Source organism: Aegilops tauschii, chromosome 2 (genome assembly GCF_002575655.3).
Source record: "Aegilops tauschii subsp. strangulata cultivar AL8/78 chromosome 2, Aet v6.0, whole genome shotgun sequence".
NCBI classification, from domain to species: domain Eukaryota; kingdom Viridiplantae; phylum Streptophyta; class Magnoliopsida; order Poales; family Poaceae; genus Aegilops; species Aegilops tauschii.
Window position 1 is genome coordinate 574,800,966 of NC_053036.3, and position 18,322 is coordinate 574,819,287.

Here is an 18,322-nt window from a genome sequence, read left to right on the forward strand (position 1 = left end):
ACAGTGGGTAAATGAATTACTGTTAGGCAATTGATAGAACTTCAAATAATCATGACGATATCCAGGCAATGATCATTATATAGGCATCACATCCAAGATTAGTAGACCGACTCCTGCCTGCGTCTACTACTATTACTCCACGCATCGACCGCTATCCAGCATGCATCTAGTGTATTAAGTTCATGGAGAAACAGAGTAATATAATAAGAACGATGACATGATGTAGACAAGATATATTTATGTAGAAATAGAACCCATCTTGTTATCCTTAATAGCAACGATACAGACGTGTCGGTTCCCCTTCTGTCACTGGGATCAAGCATCGTAAGATCGAACCCATCACAAAGCACCTCTTCCCATTGCAAGATAAATACATCAATTGGCCAAACAAAACCCAAATATCAGAGAAGAAATACGAGGCTATAAGCAATCACGCATATAAGAGATCAAAGAAGACTCAAGTAACTTTCATGGATAAAAAGCTAGATCTGATCATAAACTCAAAGTTCATCCGATCTAAACAAACACACCGTAAAAGAGTTACATCATATGGATCTCCAAGAGGCCGTTGTATTGAGAATCCAAAGAGAGAGAGGAAGCCATCTAGCTACTAACTACGGACCCGTAGGTCTACAAAGAACTACTCACACATCATCAGAGAGGCACCAATTGATATAATGAACCCCTCCGTGACGGTGTCTAGATTGGATCTGGTGGTTCTAGAACTTGAGGCGGCTGGAATTGATTTTCATCGACGCCCCTAGGGTTTATGGGTTTTGGGGGTATTCATAGAGTAAAGAGGTGGTTCGGGAGGCACCCGAGGTGAGCACAACCCACCAGGGCGCGCCTGGGCCTCCAGGCGCGCCCTGGTGGGTTGTGCTCCCCTCGGAGCACCCCCTAGGTGCTTCTCCGGCCCACTGGTTGTCTTCTGGTCCATAAAAAATCCACAAAAAGTTTCATTGCGTTTGGACACCTTTTGGTATTGATTTCCTGCGATGGAAAAAACAGCAACTCGCACTTGGCACTATGTCAAAAGTGTAGTACCAAAAAATGATATAAAATGACTATAAAATGATTATAAAACATCCAAGAATGATAATATAACAGCATGGAACAATCAAAAATTATAGATACGTTGGAGACGTATCAAATATCACCCAACGCAATTATCCATTGATGATCCAATGCCTACGCTTTTCATATATTGATCTTTGCTAATTTATTTTCGTTGTTTGCTTTTACGATCACTACAAAATAGCTACTATTTCTATTGCTACTGTTGCGTTACTATCTGCCGTGGAATTGTCACGGCAGATGTCCTAGCGGAAGGACTTAGTTGTGGAGCCATCGCAACTAGGTTAGCTTAAAGGGGTTAATCGGGACAAAGGACACAGAGAGTTATACTGGTTCGGCCCCTTGCGGTGAAGGTAAAAGCCTAATCCAGTTTGAGGTGGTATTGCTAGGCTTTCGATTACCAGGGAGCGAATACGCTTGACCTAGTTCTCGATCTCTTGTTTCTGGCCCTAAACTGCCACTGGGTCGTCCCTTTATATACACATGTTGACGCCCGGCGGCTCACGGGTCCCGGCGAGCTGATACACAACGTGTCCGGCTCAGTGACTAACTATGCTTGCCTTACAATACAAGTCATACACACATGGCGGTTCATCCTCCTGGGCCTCAAGTCACCTCTGGGTCTTGGGCCGTCAACGGGCTCGTATGATCCGCCAGTGATATAACCCGGCCCCTCCTGGGCGGTTCATACCCAATAGTCATATCCCCAACATTAGGCCCCAGGTTGATTTGAACTTGTTCACATCAATCTTCAATACCTGACTTGTCAAAAAATCTTGCATCGCCTTGTTTGATAAACCTTGTGTCGGTATCAAAACCGGTGGATCTCGGGTAGGGGGTCCCGAACTGTGCGTCTAAGGTCGATGGTAACAGGAGACAGGGGACACAATGTTTACCCAGGTTCGGGCCCTCTCTATGGAGGTAATACCCTACTTCCTGCTTGATTGATCTTGATGAATATGAGTATTACAAGAGTTGATCTACCACGAGATCGTAATGGCTAAAACCCTAGAAGTCTAGCCCGTATGTTTATGATTGTCCCTATGGACTAAACCCTCCAGTTTATATAGACACCAGTGGGGACTAGGGTTGTACAAAGTCGGTTACAGAGAAAGGAATCTTCATATCCGGACGCCAAGCTTGCCTTCTACGCCAAGGAGAATCCCATCCGGACACGGGTGAGAGTCTTCGGTCTTGCATATTCACAGCCCATGAGTCCGGCCCATGGTTAATAGGGCGGACGCCCGAGGACCCCTTAGTCCAGGACTCCCTCAGTAGCCCCCGGACCAGACTTCAATGATGAGGTGTCTGGCGCGCAGATTGTCTTCGGCATTGCAAGGCGGGTTCCTCCTCCGATGACTTCAAATTGATGTATCCGGCCTTCCATTTTATATCGTACCCCTCGGCTTCTGTGTATCAACAATTTTAGCTTCCACGTGTCAGGCGAATGCGAGAGGTCAGGGTATTTTTGCACATAACACCCCAGCCATGCGAGAAAGAGTGTCTATAAAGAGATTGGGTCTCAGATCCATTCGGCACCACGCGAAAAAAATCCCTAGAGATTGCTAGGGAAAACCATTCCAACATGGCCAACGCTCCCGGCTCCTCCTCCCGTCCCTGCGGCCCAGAAAAAGGCGAGTGGGAGAGGTGCTCCGTTCCCCATAGTCAGCTAGAGAAGCTGCAAACGCAAGGATTTCTTCCCCCCGCGGATCTGATCCCTGTTCGAGCGGGGCTGACTTCCTTCAACGGCGAGGCCCAAGCGGAGAACTTCCCCAATCCATCTGAGGGGGAACGAGTGTGCTTTGTTCCCTACCTGCTAAGAGGCATCGGGTTCCCAATCCATCTGTTCCTCAGAGGGCTTTTGGAATACTATGGCCTCTAGCTGCACAACTTCACGCCGGCCTCCATCCTGCACATCTCGGGTTATGTTACTCTCTACGAGCTATTCCTGGGTTGTGAGGCCCACTTTGAACTGTGGAGAAGGTTATTCTGCCTCGTCCCGCGTAATCACGAGGGATCAATATTTGAAGTGGGCGGGGCCGAAATATGGCGCAACGCCGAGACCGGATACCTATTCGGCACACCAAAGAAGGCATCCGAAGAGTGGCCTTCCGAATGGTTCTATTTGAGGACGTCGCACTTCCAGACCCAGTTCGGAGAGGTCTTCCGGAGTTTACAAGCGTCCCTTTGAAGAAACGCCACAGCTGGCGCCCTCGGAGCCTCGAAGAGGAAGATAGTGCGGAAGTTTGCCAACTTTTGAGCAAGATAAGGACGCTCGCCCAGTCCGGATTCACGATAGTCGAAGTAATGGCGACCTCCATAGTGCGAGGGATTCAGCCACTCCAATACAGAGGGCTTCCCATGTGGCACTACAATGGGGAAGACGACGCTTCCCGCTACGGCAGAAAGGGTCCGGACACCCCCGCCGCTCTAGCCAAAATATTGGCCGAACTGTTCAAAGGGGAGGAAGAGGAGTTCATGCGTATCAAGCGCAGAGAAGGATTTTCCATGTACAGTCCTCCTAGCTGGGTAAGCCCCCAACTCCTCTACTCTACTCATTCCACCCCCTGAGCTACTTTCAATAAATATTAACCCATCCATTTATAACAGCACTGGCGAAAGATTTCCGAAGGGCTTCACAGCCCCGCCCCGCAGCCCGAGGGCCACAATCGGGAACTTGACCCCGGATTTGAAGAAGATCCGGATATATTCGTGGTGCTCGAGGGCGGGGTGTTTTACCAGGAGAGCTATGTCGACACAGAGGTGGCCATCATCGTCGATTATCCCGGTCTTCTCCCAGCTTCCCACGTAAGTAATCAGGAGACATCTCATCCACAAGAGTTCTCTCATTCTGCCTCACCCACCGCACCGTCCTCTGCTAAAAAGGGGAGGCGTTCGACGCATCATGCTGCCCCAGGGGCATCTCCAAAGAGAGCGGCCCCCACGCGTAGCAGGCCTTCAAAGAGGAAGGCAAACAGAGATACGGCCGGGCCTTCATCAAAGAGGTATGGATTCGCAACTATGTTCGTCAGCAGTCTCGCCCAACTGTGACTCCTATGTTCGTCTTGTATCAGGAAAAAGGTTCAACGGACTATGTCCGGAGACCCGGCCGGTCGTACTCCCAATATCCAGGATTCGGTCCCAACCGAGGAGACGGGACCCGACATGGGAGTGGCGCCGGACTGTCCTTCTGCCGAGGGCTCGGAAGATATGTCTGTCACCAACTCGGAAGTGGAGAGTGCCATGAATCATCGGCGCTGGAGGGCCGTTTTACGAGATCCCCGCTTCTCAAAAGAGGCGTTCGGTGCCTTCACCTCGGCTGATGCATATACTTGGGCTGCTCGAGATGGGCTTAACAGAGCCACAGAGCAGCATTTAAAAGATGTGCAGGTAAGTTTACTTTGTCCAAATTTGATAACCCTGTACCAGTAGCCCCCGAGACTTGAAGCAGTTGGTACAAATGATTTAAGGATCGTTGTATAACCAGGTTCCTACGGAGAAGAACGACCTGCTAGACCAAGAGCTGGAAAAGTGTCGACACAGCTAACTGTTGTTACCGCCGAACTGGAAAAGTCCAAGAAGACGTCCTCTGGTAATATTTCCGTCCATCGAGAAACAATAATTATATACCAGCTGTGCTGATACTGTTGCTTGTCTCATAACAGGGTCATCGGACCAACTGGAAGAGAAACTGAAAGCCTCTCAAATAGGCGAGAAAGAGGCGAAAAGACTACACGCCACAGGCGAGCGCGTTCTGACCCGAGTCAGAGAGGAGAAAAACAAACTCCAGGATTCCAACACCCAGCTGGGCAAGGAACTGAAAGATGTGCGGGCCCAACTTGCTGACTCCGTGAAGGAGAATAAAGGGCTGTGAGGCGGTATATTAAGTATGTTGCCGAACTTACCTTATAATAGTTCGGAGGTGAAAGGAACTGATATGAGTTATGTTTGCAGGTATGCTGACGGGCCGTCCCGAAGAGGAAATGTCCGGATTGTCGGACGATCTGCTGCAAGGGCTGTCGCAAATGCACGGGCAAGCTTGGCAGGCAATGCCGAGTGTTGCCAAGGCCTTATGGCCATCCGCCTCCCCTCCAGGAAGGATGGAGGAGCTTGTAGAGCTATTCAAGGGAGCGCGGCGAAGTATCCGATTATGGAAGATATCGGCCTGCCGGGAGGGTGCGCAAGAAGCCTGGGCCATGGTGAAAACACGGTATGCCAAGCTGGATCCAATCACATGGCCCGGGTCGGACCTTTAGGGTCAGATGGGAAGGAAGTGCCCGTTAATTTGGTATATGACCAAGTAGTAGTAGCTGCCAAATATTCCCAATAGGATTGTAAGTTAGACAGCCTGTTGGACGGCATAGAGGAAGAAATTTATGAGTCTAGATGACTATGTACTTTCCTTGATATATGTAACTCTAGCTGAATTGTAAAACGATTGTCATGGCAGACCTTTTTGCTTCAACCTCTGGACCCGAAGGTGCAGAGTGTTTCCGAATACCAGAGCGGCCGAATAGACCGGGGTATGCGTGGAAACCAGGCGTAGGGGTCATAGTTGCTTGAACAGACAAGTTGTATCCGGCTAGTTATGTTATATTACATTTAAGATTGTAAGAAACATCTTCCAGAGAGAATAGTTCCGTTAAGGGTTCCTTTCCCCGGGTGTTCATGCTTTAATCCGAGCTGTGATTAAAAAATCGCAGTATATGTAACTTCTGGGGGTTCACAATGGAGTGAATGCGAAAAACATCGTTAATCCACCGACCGAATATTCCCTTAAGAATGCTAGCTTTCGGCTTCACCCAGTCTGAGGTACACCTCCGGATGACCCGACAGTAACAATTGCAGAGGTGCTCCCTTTATGCCCTAGCCGAACTAACGGGAACGTAGGGCATAAGCACAGGAGCCAGGCAACCCAGCTTGGCCAAAACTTAAGTCATATCGATGCATATAATGGCGAAGAAAAGGTACACATGGAAAGAGCACATATGTGATGAGCTTGATGCTCGGAAAATAATAATAGCAAGCTACTGTCCCAGAAGCCCCCAGGTATAATGGATGTACGTATTTGAAGATGTATGCGTCAGGGGTGCACGGTCTAACCGCACGAAAGCTTTAAGGCTAAAGAGAAAAAATGATAAGAGAGAACGAATGAAGGAAACAACAGGGGGAAGGAGACGAACAAAGAGTTGGGCGCTAGGCATAGAATCTTCGGAGTCTGGCCGCGTTCCAGGGGTTCGGCTCTAGGCGATTGTCTGACGCAGCACGCAGGCGGTACGCTCCTCCGGTGAGAACTTCGTCGATGATGAAGGGACCCTCCCACTTGGGCTTTAGTTTGTCCTTTTTCTTCTCCGGCAGGTGTAGAACGAGTTCGCCAACGTTATAAGTCTTGGCCCGCACTTCTCTGCTTTGATACCTGTGAGCCTGCTGTTGATAAAATGCGGAATGGGCTTTTGCGACGTCGCGCTCCTCCTCTAGGGCATCTAAGTTGTCCTGTCGATCGAGCTCGGCCTCTCTCTCTTCGTACATGCGCACACGAGGTGAGTCATGAATAATGTCGCAGGGTAACACTGCCTCTGCGCCGTACACCATGAAGAAAGGTGTGTATCCGGTAGTGTGATTGGGCGTGGTCCGCAGCCCCCCGAGTACAGATTCGAGCTCCTCAACCCAGTGCTTGTCTGATTCTTTCAAAGACCGCACTAGTATAGGCTTGATGCCGCTCATAATAAGACCATTGGCTCGTTCGACTTGACCGTTTGTCTGCGGATGATAGACAGAGGCGTAATCGAGCTTGATGCTCAGGTTAGCGCACCAGGTTTTCACTTCGTCGGCTGTGAAATTGGAACCGTTATCAGTGATGATGCTATGTGGAACACCATAACGGTGTACGACGTCGGATATGAATTCTATCACTGGCCCGGAATCGGCCGTTTTAACTGGTTTGGCCTCTATCCACTTAGTGAATTTATCCACCATGACTAGTAGATATTTTTTCTTATGGCTTCCTCCTTTAAGGGGTCCAACCATATCCAGTCCCCACCACAAAAGGCCAAGTGATGGGGATTATTTGTAGGGTAGTGGGAGGCCTATGGCTTTGGTTGGCGAAGAGTTGGCATCCGACGCAACGTTGGACAAGGTCCTGTGCATCTGCCCGGGCCGTCGGCCAATAAAACCCTGTACGGAAGGCCTTGCTAACAAGGGCCCGAGCTGCGGCGTGGTGCCCGCCAAGACCGGCATGAATCTCAGCCAGGAGCTGCCCCCTCCTCCTCGGAGATACATCTTTGAAGTACTCAAGTAGCGCTTTTCTTGTAGAGCTCTCCTCGTGAACCTTGTAGGCTTTCGAACGCCGGACAATATGGCGGGCCTCGTTCTGATCCTCGGGAAGTTCCTTCCTATTAAGGTAGGCCAAGAAGGGTTCGGTCCATGGGAAAATGACTGCCATAATGAGATGGGCCGACGGTATTATTTCGGCGGCTGAGCCCCCGATGATGTCGGTGTGTTCGGAATCTAGGGTTGTGTTCGGCTCCGAACTGGTGTTGCCGCTCTCCCCTTGCCATACCATGGATGGCTTAAAAAGCCTTTCCAGAAAGATGTTAGGTGGGACGGGGTCGCGCTTAGCGCCGATGCAAGCAAGGACGTCCGCCACTTGATTACTTTCTCGGGCCACGTGATGAAACTCGAGCCCCTCGAACCGAGCCGACATTTTTAGAACTGCATTACGATAAGCCGCCATCTTCGGATCTTTGGCATCAAAGTCTCCATTTATTTGAGATATTGCAAGGTTTGAGTCCCCGCGCACTTCCAGGCGTTGTATGCCCATGGAGACAGCCATCCGAAGGCCATGGAATAGGGCCTCGTATTCGGCTGCGTTATTAGAGTCTGTGTATAATATTTGGAGTACGAACTGGATGACATCTCCAGTGGGGGACGTTAAAACGACGCCCGCTCCTAGTCCTGCCAGCATTTTGGAACCGTCCAAATACATGACCCAGTTGGAATATGTGCCGTACTCTTTAGGGAGTTCGGCCTCTGTCCATTCGGTGATGAAGTCAGCCAGTACTTGGGATTTAATGGCTCGATGCGGTTTGTATGTTATGTCGAATGGAAGGAGCTCAATGGCCCATCTGGCAATCCAGCCCGTAGCATCACGGTTGTTTATTATGTCATTGAGTGGTACTTCGAAAGCCACCGTGATCGAACACTCCTGGAAATAGTGTCGTAGCTTCCGGGATGCCATGAAGACCGCATATGCTATCTTTTGATAATGAGGGTACCGGGATTTGCATGGTGTGAGGACAGTGGATACGTAATATACTGGCTTCTGATGCGGGAATTTGTGTCCGTCCTGTTCTCGTTCAACGACGAGCACGGCGCTCACCATCTAGTGTGTTGCCGATATATATAATAACATGGGTTCGTCGGCGTTCAGCGCGGCCAGGATTGGGTTGTTTGCCAGAAGTGTTTTTATTTCTTCCAGTCCGGCCATTGCCGCATCCATCACTCGAAGTGATCGGTGCGCCTTAGAATACAGTAGAGTGGCAATGCCTTCTCTCCTAATCTGGAGATAAAGCGGCTTAGAACTGCCACGCAACCGGTGAGTCTTTGGACTTGTTTAAGGTCCGTGGGCGTAGCCAATTGTGACAGAGCTCGGATTTTGGCTGGGTTTGCTTCAATTCCCCTATTGGGAACTATGAAGCCCAGCAGTTTTCCAGTGGGGACGCCGAAAACACACTTTTCCGGATTGAGCTTGATGTCATATGCACGGAAGTTGTCGAATGTAAGACGTAAATCGTCTATGAGTGTTTCAACGTGTCTAGTTTTGATGACAACGTCATCCACATATGCTTCAACCGTCTTGCCGATCTGTTTCTCCAGGCATATTTGGATCATGCGCTGATAGGTGGCGCCGGCATTTTTAAGCCCGAAGGGCATGGTGTTGAAGCAGAAAGGCCCATATGGGGTAATGAATGCCGTTGCGGCTTGATCCGACTCCCTCATCTTGATTTGATGGTATCCAGAATATGCGTCGAGGAAGCACAGTAAATCGTGTCCTGCGGTTGCATCAATAATCTGATCGATGCGAGGGAGAGGGAAGGGATCCTTAGGGCAGGCCTTATTGAGGTCTTTGAAATCGACGCACAGGCGCCAGGATTTATCTTTCTTTGGTACCATCACAAGGTTTGCTAGCCAGTCTGGGTGTTTTATTTCCCTAATGAATCCGACCTCGATTAGCTTGGCTAGCTCCTCCCCCATAGCTTGGCGTTTGGGTTCGGAAAAGCGTCGTAGTGTTTGTTTGACCGGTTTATATCCCTTCAGTATATTGAGGCTGTGTTCGGCCAACCTGCGTGAGATTCCTAGCATATCAGAAGGGTGCCACACGAATATATCCCAGTTCTCGCGCAGGAACTCTCGTAGCGCGGTGTCAACCGTTGGGTCTAGTTGTGTTCCAACAGATGCTGTCTTCTTGGGGTCCGTTGGATGCACCTGGAATTTGACTATTTCTTTCGCCGGTTTGAAGGAGGTGGATTTTGGCCGTTTGTCTAGGATTACATCATCCCTGTCCATCGTGGAGTGCAGCGCGGTTAGTTCTTCGGCCGCGAGGGCTTCAGATAATGCCTCAAGGGCCAGGGATGCGGTTTTATTTTCGGCGTGGAGTGCTATGTCCGGATCACTAGCGAGAGTGATTATGTCATTGGGCTCGGGCATCTTAAGCTTCATGTACCCGTAATGGGGTACAGCTTGGAAGCGTGTGAATGCATCTCGCCCCAAGAGGGCGTGATATCCGCTGTTGAAAGGGGCCACTTGGAAGGTTATTTATTCGGACCGATAATTCTCCGGTGTGCCGAATACCACGTCGAGTGTTATTTTTCCCGCACACCGCGCCTCCTGACTGGGAATTATTCCTCGGAAGGTCGCGCTGCTTTGCTCGATGTGGCTCCTGTCTATTTCCATCTTCTGGAGTGTATCTTCATAGATGAGGTTTAGTCCGCTGTCGCCGTCCATGAGAACCTTGGTGAGCCGAAAGCCGTCCATGATTGGACTGAGGACCAAGGCGGCTGGCACTCGGACTGTCCTGTATTTTGGTTCGTCATCGGCATTAAAAGTTATGGCCGTGTCATTCCAAGGGTTTATTGTTGCGATTTGACAGACTTCGGCAAGTTCGCGGAGTGCCCTTTTGCGCCTATTGTTTGAAGCGAATGTCTCGAAGACCGTTAGTACTTTGGGGTTATCATCTTTTGGGGGGTGTTGTTCTGGGGTATTCTTGGTGAGGATATCCTTGCCACTCTTAGCCACCTGCCGAAGTACCCAACATGCTCTAAGGCTGTGGGTTGGTATGTTATCCGGTGTTGCGTGTATTTTGCATGGCCCATCGAGCCATCCTTCCATAACGGTTCCGCGCCCCGTAATGGACTTATATTTCTTTACTATTGGACCGGGCGTGCCACGAGGGTGTGCCCTTTTCGCCTGAGCGAGGGGCTGAGTGGAGACCGATGGTTCTCAACGGGCTGCCTAAGTTTTCCACGCGCTTTCCATTGCGTTGTACTTCTGTATGATAGTTTCCAAGTCGGCGAAGTGTAATATGCGACGGCGGTTGATGGCGTTGAGGATTCCTTCGTCCATGCAATTGTTGCGGAACGCTGAGATCGCCTCCTCGTCGCGGCAATCTTTGATCTTGTCCTTGACAAGAAGGAATCTGGCCCAGAAGTGGTGGACCATTTCCTGAGACTGCTATTGTATGCTCATGAGAGCCCTTATGTTAGGGTGGGTGGGTGGATTTAAATCCGAACCCTGGCCCAGTTTTGGATCCGGAGTCTGGAGGTCTTCTGAACTTAACAGATCGGGCTCCAGGGTATCCACTGATTTCTTAGGCCCGTCGTCTAATTCTATGTTCGGAGGGCAGGATGCATCTCCTCGCAGGTGGGTGTCCGGCTCCTCGAAATCAGAGATCCGGACATAGTCCGTCCTTAGTATGGAGGAAGAGTGGTCGTCTCGCTCGTCGACCACCGCTATCTGGTGGGTGATCGGTGGAGATTTAATTTCTCTCTGATCGGGTTTAAGCCCAATTCGATCGTAGTCTGTAGCGACCCCCAGGGCGGCGATGCGATCTAGGAGCTCGTTTAAAGACGAAAGCTCTGCTGGATCCATCTGCTTGGAGTGTTCGGAGTTGATACGAGGGGGATTTTCGATCACCCGAGAGGTCATTGTCGGCTTAATGGCCGAACGGGCGGTCATGGTAAAGCCGCCCAGCCGGAGGGTTTGGCCTGGGGCCGGTGCTCCTCCGGAGGTGATATCATCCTTGAGAATAAGGCGAGCCATCGATCTGATCTTCGACGTCACAGTGGAACTCTCAATGAAAGCACCAATGTCGGTGTCAAAACCGGCGGATCTCGGGTAGGGGGTCCCGAACTGTGCGTCTAAGGTCGATGGTAACAGGAGACATGGGACACAATGTTTACCCAGGTTCGGGCCCTCTCTATGGAGGTAATACCCTACTTCCTGCTTGATTGATCTTGATGAATATGAGTATTACAAGAGTTGATCTACCACGAGATCGTAATGGCTAAAACCCTAGAAGTCTAGCACATATGTTTATGATTGTCCCTATGGACTAAACCCTCCGGTTTATATAGACACCGGAGGGGACTAGGGTTGTACAAAGTCGGTTACAAAGAAAGGAATCTTCATATCCAGACGCCAAGCTTGCCTTCTATGCCAAGGAGAATCCCATCCGGACACGGGTCTTCGGTCTTGCATCTCCACAGCCCATGAGTCCGGCCCATGGTTAATAGGGCGGACGCCCGAGGACCCCTTAGTCCAGGACTCCCTCACCTTGCTGTAAACTGCCATGACGTCAGCTCACAGAATTTTCTTAAACCGCCATGATGTCACCTTGCTTTGACATCACACGTGGCCCAGAACATCTTAACTGATCTTTATCTTAATAAACATCCTGAGAATCGAGGCATCCATATAGCCATATGATGATTTCGGCCTCCTCGATTCCCGCGCATGCCTTGCAGCCACACCCTTATAAATAGGGGCAGGGGGTCTTCATCATTTTCCTCCTCGTTTCCTCCTTTGTCTTCCTCCTTCGCATGGTCGCACCAGCGCTCGAGCTCCGCCGCCGCGACCTTCGACCGCCGCATCAACGCAGGCCACTGCATCAATCTGATCAGTCCAGAAAACTCCGGCGACCCACCGCTGCTCCTCATCACCCGTAAGCGCACCTCCCCCCTTTATCTCAGATCTGTATTAGGGTTCAGGCCGTTCATCGGTGTTCTTGCCGTTCTTGTGTTATTTCCGTCAACTCCGATAGCTTTCAATCTGGACAGGCCATAGGTCTTGTGCGGAAGTGGTTTTAACATTATTTCCATCATTAGAACAACATCTCTCCATAGAAGATCTCATCAGAGTATCCAAACTTTTTCACTGCTGCCACCTTAGGCTAGAATTTTACTATTTTTCTGAACTGTGGTAGATCCAAATTATTGCTCCAGTTTGTAAAGTCTATTTATCCAATCACTTGGCAAAATTTGAAGTACAATAACTATCACGGTGGCTTATACTGTAAACCGTGATCCGCCATCCGCAAAATATATCTTGACTTTTAAGCTCTGTCTGGTTTAACAGCAGAATTCTTAATCCGGTAGGTACACTGTTCATAGCATTTTATCTTTGACACAATGGTACAATTTAATAGCATGATCTTAAGCGGACAATGTTTCCTTCATTTAGGACTTTGCTCTTCAAGATGGTCAAAACTGTCACTGCTTGCAACTAGGTCATCTCCCGAGTTACAGAGGAAGACTTGAATGTATACGTTCAGACTGGCGTCTTAGCCAAAAAAGAGGTTATCCATTGGAGGGTTCCGGGTAATGAAACTCGTCCTGAGCCCAAAAATGGTGAAGTAGTTGTTTTTATGGATCATATGGTCTGGAGCTTCAGTCCTCCCGGCTCAAGATTCTTCCAAGATGTACTGCACTTCTTTAAGCTTCATCCACAAGATATCAGACCAAACTCTGTCTCAAATATCTGCAATTTCCAAGTGTTCTGCAAGGTGTAAATTCAACAGGAGCCTACCGTAGAACTATTCAGAGAGTTCTACTACTTGAATCGGCAGAATGAATTCACGGACGGACCTAGCCTTGAACTAGGCGGTATATCCATACAACACCGGAAAGAGGCCATCTTCCCAGCTGCTAATCCTCCCAGTCACCCCAAAGACTGGAACCAGACTTGGTTTTATCGCCAAGATACCTCACCAGAAGGAGAGAACCCCCTGCCGGGTTACCGCGCCAGCCGGCTTAGTAGCAGACATCATCTTTCGGACCATATCAGTATAGTAGAACGGAAGAAATATGTGCCGGTTTTCGCAAAGATCCGGGCCTTTATGGCCAACGGCCTAACCGGAATTGATCTAGTTCGATGCTGGGTCGCCTGCAGAGTCTTACCTCTAAGCCGCCGGCCCGGTTTAATGTGTGAGTACACCGGCGAGCTAACAGATCCCCAGTGCCACTGTCAGATCGAAATAACTGAGGAAGACATCAATAACATGACCAAGACTCTGTTGAATGAGAGCTTGGAAGATTGCAGTCAATTCGGACTGAGTCCTTTCTGTACTCTGAATAAGCTGCCAGCTGCAAGTTTTGAACCCAGCTCATACTTGATTCATATTTTCATTTTTTTGCTGCTTGCTCATACTCATTCATTGTTTACAGGCGGACTCACCCATCTGGACCAAGAAATTGCCAGAAAAACCAAAGAAACCCCGGACAAAGAACAAGGCCACCAAAAGGCTTGCTAAGAAGAAGTCCAACACTGCCGAATTATTCAGTTTGGATGACAAAGATGATGATGACGAGTCGGAGGTAGAACTTGATTCCCTTGGCTCATTTTTGTACATCTTATTGACAATGAATATTATCAGGATGAAGCGGACGCCAGCCATGCAGATGATATAGAGGTAATTATTCTTTCCTCCGACTCAGAACCTCTGCCAACACAGAAAACCCGACAAGCAAGCCGGAAAGTAAGATTTTCTCACCCTTTAGCTCACTTGGATCCCAACTTTCTTTTGAAGAAGCAGCAACATGAAGCCTGCCATACAACCCGGAACAGTGGCGGTGGAGTTTTATCCTCCGGCTTACCGAACACCCCGGCACCTCGCAAACGTCGACCGGAGGTCTAAAAAATTTCTGACTTAGATTATCCCAAGGCGGGTCTTGTTCGTCAACCTCTTAACCCGTCTGATTCAAATTATCAGGGAACATCTCACTCTTCCTCTGGCGACTCAACGGGAACTCAACTCCCAACTTTCAAGACTGTGCCTGGGTAAGGGTATATTCAATCATTCAAACTTCATTCCTGTTTAATATACTGACATCTGTGTATTTCTTATTCTTAGTGGTCAGGCCAAACCCAGCAAAAAGGCGAAACTGAATAAGCCGGCTGACGACTCCAACCCGTCTGAACCGGAAAAACAACAGCCAGAATCCACTCATCCAATTGCTGAAGCCACTATTGATGACCTGCCACCAGAAGACCATGAAGTCTCCATAGATCATATGGATGCTGAACCGGCCATTTCTAAGCCGCCAAGCCCAGCTAAACCTGCTGAAGAGAAGACTGATGACGTCGTCGTCACCGGGTTTGGTTACACAGCATCGGGTAACCCAAGTGTCTTATCCAAGCACAGCGCTAAGGAAGAAATTTCTGCTGATGATAAAGGCAAGTGGAAGGTAAACTTAGAGAGCTATGCCCAGTTTGGTGCCCAAGAAATCCACTCTGGTTATTTGAACCATCTATACACTAGCCGTGATTTTGAAGCCGGCTTAGTCAATTTGATGAAGGACCACTATGAGGTAATCCAATCACTATTTTCTTCATAATTACATGTCTATCAGCCGCCAAGTCTATAGGATATGATATGATTGAATATGCCGTAGACTTTTCAATTGCCATAAAGAAACTGAACATCATCATTAGCAGCCCCCAAGGGCCAGCTTAAATCATCAAGTTAAGCCGGGACTTTAAGTAGCAGAAATGAACTTCGCATTCGTAGCCCCCCAAGGGTCGATTTAACTAGCATAGTTAAACCGGGACTTACCAACATTGATAAATCAACACTTCAATATGTAATCTTGATAAACCGGATCATATCATTGCACCCAAGTCATTAGATAAATTCGTCTTCGAAAAGAGCAATAGGCATTAGCCCCCAAGTGCCAAGGAAAATACTTGTATTGTGCTTGGGACTTGGAAAAATTCTTTAAGATCAATAAACATTAGCCCCCAAGTGCCAAGAAAAATACTTGTATTGTGCTTGGTACTTCAAAAATAATCATGATCATAATACCTTCCATGTTTGTTTATGTCACAGGCTGAACTGACTGAGAAGGATGCACAACTGAATGATCTGAAGGCCAATGTTAAAACTCAGCAATCTGAGACATCCATGGCCAAATCAGAACTGAAAACTGCTTTAGAAAACATTGAGCAGCTTAAGCAAAACTTCAATACTTATAAAAACAGCTGGGAGACCAAAAAGGCGGCTCTATTGAAGAGAGCAAAAGATGATGAAGCTACACTTAAACCGGTGACTGATGAGCTGTCCAGCTTAAAGCAGCAAATCAATAACATGTCATCAGCCATCTTCGGTAAGTAGGAAAACATGACTCCTTTGCATGTCAATAAACATATTGTCAACATCGTCTGGCTTATCAGTAAATTTGCTGGTACAGGTTCTCGGAGCGCCAAGTTGGGTTCAGATATGCGCATTCGGCTTAAAGCTGTCTACACTCTTGTGGAACAGTTATATACTGGCACCCAACATACCATTGCTGCTGCTATGCACAATAAATCTCCACCCACTCTCATCAAAGATACATTACAGAGGTTATCAATGCTGCCCCAAAGGATTGATGAGTTAAAACGAGCATCTGCCAGAGCCGGCGCGTTGACTGCTTTAAGCTGGGCAAAGGCATGGCAAGCAGATCTGGACATAGAAGATTTGGCCACTGGTTGCCCCAGTGTCAAAGAGGACGGATCTGCCTTCAGTGCTGATGACTTTGCAGAAATAGCAAGAGCGATGCATCCATTAGCAAGTAAGTTGGCCGAAGAAACCAATCTATCCACATACTAGGCGGCTTATGACGCTGAGAACAAGAAAGTGAAGGCGTCAGTTTATCAGGAGACGGATCTCATCCTGCCGATTCGTAAGCACACCTTCGCTCCTGACATTGATCCATCCAACCTTATTGATGATGAAGTTGTATTTAGAGTGTTGACCGGTATCAACTGGGCTACGCCTGACTTCCAGCTGATGGATAATCAAGAAGCTGAAGAGGAAGAAGAGGCGCAGGATGATCCGGAGGCTTCAACCCGCCAACAGTAAGCATAATGCTTTGTTGTTTTTACATCTCAAAAACACTTATCCTCTTTGGGCCATCGGATGCCTTGTAATAGGCTAGTTAAACTCTTGATCTGTCATGCCATCGTGCATGTTTTGTTTGCATAACACTGCTGATCCGCCAATTGAAGATTCGCCACTTGTGCTCATGATATCATTAAGTATGCAGATCAGATTTATCATTTTTCCTGCACACAAACAAATCAAAAGTGCCCTGGCGGTTTACCCCAGAGTGGGTCACAATACCCACCACTGGTGACTCTAATAGTTATAACCAGGGCCGGTTTAATCACAACCTTATATAATCATAACAAAATATCATACCTGTGATATTTGCTCACACTTCCGGCTTATCATACCTGTGTAGTAAGGGTTACAACCCAAATATTGAGAGCACAACGCCCTGTTCAATTGATTCATACTGCCGGCTTCCAACTCCGCATGCAGCAAGGGGTAATATCCCAAAACTTAGAGCACAGCGCTCTGAGCACATAAAATCATCATACACTAGCGACATAAAGTCCAAAGCCAGGCCAGGTTAACAAACGCCGGGTAGATTCATAAGTGAACCATAAGGCAACATAGCCCTCATCGGTTTTCAACCATGTATTAACATGTCATAAGAAATGAATCTAAAAAAATGTTTAAATCAAATACAAATCAAAAAATAAAACAAGGATTTCATAGGCTGCCAGGCCTTCAAGTCAAGTGCTTTTCAAGGGCCGCACAGCCACTGAGTTAAACCTTCATTCAACCTTGTAAGCCGGGCCTCACATGACCAATCGCCATTTTAACTTTGTCAAGTTCAAGGTTTGTACAAGATTGACTGTCAAGAGTACGACGAGTCATTCCAGGATTACCTGGGCGGAGTGGCAGACTTAAAAAAGGCAAGATAACTCGGACTTTTTGGTGAATACACCTGGCGTCCCAGCGTATTACACGGGTCAACAAAGCTCTTGTTCATTAACAAAGAGCCCCCAAGTAATGTCTCATTCCAGGCTTACAAGTCGGATCAACAAGGGTATTCATAGCTATGCTCGATGAGCAGGAAGCCCCCAAGTATTTTGTAATCATGGCGTACAAGCCGGATCAAAAATGGTAGTCATAGCTATGCTCAATGAGCAGGAAGCCCCCAAGTGATCATATGAAGTGACAATAAAGACTCATTACTCTCATAAATGAAACGACAGATGTTGGGGAACGTAGTATTTCAAAAAAATTGCCTACGATAACGCAAAATCTATCTAGGAGAAGCATAGCAACGAGCGGGGAGAGTGTGTCTACGTACCCTCGTAGACCGAAAGCGGAAGCGTTTAGTAACACGATTGATGTAGTCGAACGTCTTCTCGATCCAACCGATCAAGTACTGAACGCACGACACCTCGGCGATCTGCACACGTTCAGCTCGGTGATGTCCCTCGAACTCTAGATCCAGCTGAGGCCGAGGGAGAGTATCGTTAGCACGACGGCGTGTTGACGGTGATGAAGAAGTTACCGGCGCAGGGCTTCGCCTAAGCCCTATGACAATATGACCGAGGTGGAAAACTGTGGAGGGGGGCACCGCACATGGCTAAGACAAATCTTGGAGTGCCTTTGGGGTGCCCTCTGCCCACGTATATAAAGGAGAAGGGAAGAGGAGGCCGGCCTAGGAGGGGCGCCCCTATAGGGTGAGTCCAACTAGGATTCCCAATCCTAGTTGGAGTCCCCTTTCCTTTTTCCAAGAGGGGAGAGAGGGAAGGAGTAGGAGAGTGATGTCTACTACGCAACCTTCTCCTTGTAGACGTTGTTGGGCCTCCAAGTGCAGAGGTTTGTAGGACAGTAGCAAATTTCCCTCAAGTG